This window comes from Triticum aestivum, chromosome 7D (assembly GCF_018294505.1).
Source record: "Triticum aestivum cultivar Chinese Spring chromosome 7D, IWGSC CS RefSeq v2.1, whole genome shotgun sequence".
NCBI lineage: Eukaryota > Viridiplantae > Streptophyta > Magnoliopsida > Poales > Poaceae > Triticum > Triticum aestivum.
This window is the reverse complement of record NC_057814.1, coordinates 562,381,333-562,388,640: the sequence shown is the minus strand read 5'-3', so window position 1 is coordinate 562,388,640 and position 7,308 is coordinate 562,381,333. Positions and strand designations below refer to the sequence as shown.

General features: G+C 40.9%; 1 long non-coding RNA gene across 1 annotated transcript; it reads right to left on the bottom strand.

Annotated features, from left to right (window-relative positions):
* Positions 1-6,285: 6,285 nt before the first annotated feature.
* LOC123165342 (uncharacterized) lies at positions 6,286-6,790 on the bottom strand. Its single transcript, XR_006482932.1, has 2 exons — positions 6,701-6,790; positions 6,286-6,612 (listed from the first exon to the last, which is right to left on the bottom strand). It is a non-coding gene; the product is annotated as an uncharacterized lncRNA (long non-coding RNA).
* Between the last annotated feature and the right edge of the window lie 518 nt (positions 6,791-7,308).

Here is a 7,308-nt window from a genome sequence, read left to right as displayed (position 1 = left end):
GACTGTCGAAAACTTCGGTTGAGTTAGATGTCATTGTCCTATTCAATCTGGATTTTGTCTAAACCTGACGAGCAATTAATCCTCATGCTTTTGTACAGTTTGCAAGACAGAGTTAGATATTGTTTCCCTTTTCAACTCGGTTTTGACCCATATTTTCTTTTATACTGGGCCAATAGCTTGCCACTTCTTTAATTAAGACATAAATATTATAAGCACTCACAACATAGGGAAAGAACATCACTCTCGCAGGATCCTCGAGATCTTTGTTCATTATGGAACCCGCAAGTTCTTAGCGCCCACCAGCACCCACAAACTTATTTTCAGCTAGCACACCAAATGGGCTGTAATTCTTAATAAGAAAAGTTGCATGGTAGTGACAGATTTGGATTTTTCATTTGGGACCCACGAGGAAAAAGCTTATCTAGGGCGGTGCCGACTCGACAGTAAACATTGAGAAACCTGGTTTTAAAATTACTGTAAATCCAAAACTCGGCTCAAAATCATGAAACTTGGCATGGTGTTATGACATACCACCAAAATGTTGTGGTAAAAAATTAGTCCAATTTGGGACAAGTTTGGTTACAAACTTCTTACAAACCGGAGCTTCTCTCAAAAAGGCTCATGGTTCCGAGAGGGACCTTGTCACCTATGTGTGCGAAATGACATACGCTGTCTCTTCCCACCTTGATTTATTTTACAGCGGCAACATGCAACTATATATAGTAGCGTCATCCTAAAAATATGAAATTATTCACGGTTCGTTTCGCCTTTTTATACATCATTTGAGTTTCCTAGGCATTTTGGAACGTACTTTCGTGTGTGCAAAGGTCATGTGTGTACTAGCCACATATGTAATTTGATGTTTAATCTGTTTATGGAATCAAGTTCTTATAAGTTGTAAGTACATATGATGTTGTTCTGTGTGCAATGACATCGCACACGAACCATACTGGGGAACCCGTCGGTGATGATTTCATCAATCGCTGACAATTGTATACCACCAAGCGTTTTCCCTAAACACACACGGCTTATTAGCACCAATCGTCTGTGTTATTATTGGTCTTCGCACACATTTCTGATTACAGACCTATTTGCCGCGTATCACACACATCTAGTTATATTGAACCGTTTCTATTCTCTTGGCTCAAAGCAAACAGTTCACCCGAGTGAACCGCATGTCGTATATCGCACACACCTTGATCTGGCTGACCGTTTCTTTTCTGTTGCCTAATCACAAACAGTTCATCCGAGTGAACCGTATGCTGTATATCGCACACATCTTCATGTGGCTGCCCGTTTCTTTTGTTCCTCATCATCGCAAAAAGTTAATTGAACTAAACTATATGCCCTGCATCGCACACGCAACTAAATCTGAATCGTGTTTGATGCATCCGTCATCGCAAACTTTTTGCACCTTTTTTGACGGTTTTTTTACACCACCGTTTGTGATTATTGCATCGCACACAGTTTCGTCGAAGGGTCTCTGATCGTAGTGTCGCGTTAGCAGCATCCTGCAGTAGTGCATCCCCGTGAGTCTAGGATGTCATTTAAACTTTATGAAAATTCATTTACTATATCACTAGAGAGTTTTGCTCACCACTGCAAAATCCTATTCTGTGGTTCGCTTGACGAACCACCAAGGGCTGAGTACCAATCATTTTTGACTATTCTTTGCTACGGTGAGACGAGGGGAGTGACGCAAGGTAGAATAAAGAGCATTCATTTTCCCGCAATTCAGTACTTTGCTTTATTTAATGGGAAATGTATTGTAGGCAAACAGGATTGTAGTACACTTTGTGCTCCAGACTTGAGCCTCATACGCACCGCTCTCACCGGTGATACGAGTTATAATCTTGGAGCGATTGTTGCGCGTAGGTTGCAACACAATGCTAATAGTGCTATTTCTATGGTGGAATTTATGCCACACGTTTAGCAAGAGAGCTGGGTGTTTCACCTTTGCCCTATGACCCTATTCTACCCATGTAGTATTTAGACTTTGATGCTATGAAACATCATAAGATCCTTAAAGGAGATATTCATAATTTCACCTATAAATTGTTGTTTAACCAAGAATCTGTGGTGTACACATATTTGCTTGTGCCTGCTCTCTTTGATTACCACAGCAAGGGAAATTATTTTGTTCTTGAGAGCGAGGCCCAAGCGCGCAACGCGGCAGTTGAGGCGGCATGGCAGGCTGAGGCATCCACACCGAGAGCCTCCATGAGCTACCACTCTGACTACTATCCAGGCTACTGACTGCTTACCAAGTTAGGCCAAAAGCCTAAGCTTGGGGGAGTACGTATTCCCACCGACATTACATTCATGTTCACACATATCATTCCAATTGTCGGTCTCCACACTTTTTCATTGTATTATCCATGTTAAATTTATTTTCTCGCTTTCTTCTTGTGTGTTTGAAAAACTTTGAGAAAATCCAAAAATATTCCCTGCATCTTTTTTATTCTTCTTCCTAGAGTAGTTAGCTGTAGCTTTTGCTTGTTGGGAGCTTTCCCGTGTAAATAGTTTTTCTCGTTTTTGCTTTTCCCTTTTATTTGCTTGATCAAGAAAACCAAAAACTCTAAAAATATTTCAGTATGTTTGTCTGAGTTTCTATTCTTTTCATTCGAGTCATACCAAGGAGAAGACCATGATGAAAATGTTGAGTGACTCTCTTATGCAGAATTGTTGATCTAACAAAGAGCCCATATTACCTTGTCTTCTCCTGTTGAATAAAATGTTTGCAGATTCCAGCTTAGTCCACAGCACTCTTGCACTGTTATTATTTTTACATTGTTCGGTCGTGCAAGTGAAAGGCAATAATGATGATATTTGATGAACTGGCCGTGGCAGAGAGAAACGGGTATGAACTCGACTTGTTCTATTTTTATAAATATGTTTAACCTAGTATCCATGATTTAGCCCATTATGATTAAACATGTTTGCAATGAAAATTAGAGATTATAGTTTCTCATGCCATGCATAAGTAGCTAGGAACGGATAATGATTTATCTTGGATATCAACATTGCTTTAAAATGATTGTGATGTAGGATGATGATATGGTATCCTCCTCTGAATGTTCGAGTGGCTTGACTTGGCACATGTTCATGCATGTAGTTGAATCAAAACCAACATACCCTCTATGATATTTAGGTTCATGGTGTTCATATCCTACTCATGCTAGTGTCCAATGTTACTTATGCTTAATGCATGTTCATGACCGTTGTTGCTCTCTAGCTGGCCACTTCTCAACCTATTTGCTAGCCTTCACCTGTACTAAGTGGGAATTCTGCTTGTACATCAAAAACTTTGAACCCAAGTTATTCCAGATAAGTCCACCATACCTACCTATATGCGGTATTACCCTGCCGTCCTAAGTAAATTTGCATGTGCCACCTCTAAAAACTTCAAATATATATCCTTTTTGTGTGCCTGGATCGTTCATGGAATGACAGGAGGTGGTCGGTATGTTCCATGTTAAACGGGTTATTCTCAGGTTGAGTGTTTATTCATTCACCATCGTACGAGAAAAGGGCGGTAATAGGGATTCCCAGTCTCGAACTAAAAAATGCAAATAATTAAACAAAACTCCCGTGGAACTGTTGTTCGTATGGACGACACCCGTTGTTTCGGACAAGCCGTGGAGGGTGACTATTGGTGGAGGGGGAGTAAACCTTTAGTTTTATCGCTTGGGAACCGCCACTAGCTTGCTTAGCATGGAAGATATTGATAACTGATGGTCGTGAAGTAAACAAGAAGGGTGCATTTCTAAAAAAAAATCATTTACCTCTGTTTTAAGAACATGAGCTGTAGCACCGCTGCAAATCACTGCTTCCCTCTGCGAAGGGACTTTCTATTTACTTTTATGTTGTGTCATCACCTTCTAAAATAAGCGCCAGAACCTGAGAGCACTGTTGTCATGCTGATGCATTGTGTGTAGCTAATGTTGGGTGCATCATGACTGGATCTTTTCTACCATGAATTACAATGTGTAGTCGCTGTTTGAACTTTGGAGGTGCTCTGCATTTATGTTTTGCGGTCTCAGAAAGGGCTAGCGAGATAACACTATTGTCATATTATATCATGGTTCTTTTGATAACGTGTTGCTATTTGAGATATCTCATTATTGCTCGCTAGCTGATTATGTCATTGATATGAGTTAATATAATTTTTAAGAGTTATTGTCGACATGGTTAGTTGTAATACTGGCTGAAAACGTGGGTGCTGTTTAAGCTTATTTATGCAAACAAGAGAAAAAGAGTTCGTAATTTTTTTTCTTTTTCACTTTCAGTTTATCAACTGAATTGCTTGAGGAAAAGCAAAGGTTCAAGCTTGGGGGAGTTGATATGTCTCCAACATATCTACTTTTCCCAACGCTTTTCCTCTTGTTTTGGACTCTAATTTGCATGATTTGAATGAAACAAACCCCGGACTGACGCTGTTTTCAGCAGAACTACCATGGTGTTGTTTTTGTGCAGAAATAGAAGTTCTCAGAATGGAACGAAACTTTGCGAGGATTTTTTATATCAATAAAGAGAATTTCTCAAGCCAAGATCCACCGGAGGGGGGCACCTGGGTGGGCACAACCTACCAGGGTTGTCCCCACCTGGTGGCCCCGCAGACCGTGAAACCGACGCAATAAAATCATATTTTTCACGAAAAAAATCAGGGAGAAAGAATTATCACGATCCACGAGACGGAGCCGTCGTCACCTCGTGTTCTTCATCGGGAGGCCAGATCTGGAGTCCGTTTGGGGCTCCGGAGAGGGGGATTTTCGTTCTTCGTCATCACCAACCATTCTCCATCGCCAATTCCATGATGCTCCCCACCGGGAGTGAGTAATTCCTTCGCATGCTCGATGGTCGGTGAGGAGTTGGATGAAATTCATCATGTAACCTAGTTAGTTTTGTTAGGGCTTGATCCCTAATATCCACTATCTTCTGAGATTGATGTTGCTATGACTTTGCCATGCTTAATGCTTGTCACTTTGGGCCCGGGTGCCATGATTTCAGATCTGAACTGTTTATGTTATCACCATTATATCCATGTTCTAGATCTCATCTTGCAAGTTATAGTCACCTACTACGTGCTATGATCCGGCAACCCCGGAGTGACAATAGTTGGGACCACTCCCGGTGATGACCGTAGTTTGAGGAGTTCATGTATTCACCGTGTGTTAAACCTTTGTTCCGGTTCTCTATTAAAAGGAGGCCTTAACATCCCATAGTTTCCAATTGGACCCCACTGCCATGGGAGGGTAGGACAAAAGATGTCATGCAAGTTCTTTCCATAAGCACGTATGACTATTTACGGAATACATGCCTACATTATATTTATGAACTGGAGCTAGTGCCGTATGGCCCTAGATTATGACTGTCACATGATGAATATCATCCATCAAATCATCGATCCAATACCTATGAATTTATCCTTTATTGTTCTTGCTAAGTTACTAGTGCTATCATTACTATTGCACTTGCTACAAAAAAACTGCTATCACTGTTACCGTTACTATTGCTGCTGTCACTACTATCAAAACTATCATACTACTTTGCTACTGATCACTTTGCTGCAGATAATTAATCTCTAGGTGTGGTTGAATTGACAACTCAGCTGCTGATACTTGCAAATATGCTTTGGCTCCCCTTGTGTCGAATCTATAAATTTGGGTTGAATACTCTACCCTCGAAAACTGTTGTGATCCCCTATACTTGTGGGTTACAAGGGGAGCCCGTGGTGGCCTGATCCGGCACTAGTAGATGTGCGTGCGAGGGGCATGCAACGGCGCGGGTCAGGTGGTGGGGCGCGGAGGAAGACAGGCGGATCGAGTCGTGGCCTTGTGGGCGCGGACGGGAGGGTGGGTGGGTTTTTTCCCTTTTAGTTTTTTTTCTGTGTTCGGGTCGTTTCGGGGTCTACTGTTAGGAGTATAAAGCTTTCCTCTTATATTCGCAATATCCAGATTGCAATCTTAGTTTCTTGCTTGTTCTTCGTTTGCTCGCAGGAAACAGACCTTCGATGTCAGGTTGATCGTGCTCCGGCGTGGTCAATAACCCTTGGAAGTTGGTTTAGCGATTGCTAAGGCGTGACGTCTCGCACGTTCGTAGTCGGATCATCAAGGTCGACTCCCACAGAAAACGATAGCCTCCATCTCATCGAAACATCGGGACACCTTTGCCTCTATCAAGTGGTAGTAGAATAAGGTCTTAAGGGGTGTTTGCCTACAAGATATTAGACGAAAATTATAAATCAATTGGAAACTCTTCGATGTAACTCATCGGGAAAAAAACTTGCTAAATCATAGTTCGATACATTGCCAATTTATTCTGTTACACCAAAAAGACAATCTTCCTTGGAGCTCAAATCTTTCTATGGTGGTGTCCACCAAGGCACAAGTGGATATATCTTAATGGCTGCCCCAGCGGTGGAAGAGTCCGATGATCATTAACAGGTATAACAGACGCATTGTTCATCATGGCACATACCACCCATGTACTTTGGTGCCTCAATTTTTTTACAAGCACTTCGACAATTGTCGTTGTCATCATTTGTCTCGCACCTACTATGATAGTAAGGATTAAGCTTGTACATGCACTGCGGGCCAGCTTCAGCAGTACCTGATGTAAATTTCAAAACCATCCCATTAGAACTATATATAGAGTAAAACTATTCATAAAACCGCAAAACCATGGATAATTAAATTACCAAGGCAGATGAAGAATGCTAACACCGATAGAGACAAGACTAATGCCATCTTGCAGGCCATTGTGAAAGCTTGGATTGAATAACTTAAGGTGTGGTAAGCCAAAAGGTCTGCAGCCTTGTCTATTTATAGTGCCTGGGATGAACTTTCTATCATTAAATTTCGTCAGTCATTAACTGATATCCCCCCATTCGTAATTGACACACATTTATCTAGATACGCATGTATCTAGACGCATTTTAGTGTGTAGATATATGCATATCTAACAAATTTGCGTCAATTACTTTGGAAAGGAGAAATAATTATTTACAATAGTAATTAGTATATTTGATATTTGTTAGGAAATATATACATGACATCAAAATCCTTCATATGGAAGGATCGCCCATTAATTCAGCAACTTAATATCTCATACTATAGTCGTCCATAAGATTGATTTATGCAACGATTGCAATCCATGTATGCATACACAATCGAGAGCAGTAATGGTGGTAGATATGTTTTCTAGTCTAATAGTAATTAATAAATGCCAATACTGACTTTATATCTTCGCACCGGGGACATTAAAACCAATTGACCATAAAATATTTCCTCCCATTCCGAATTAATT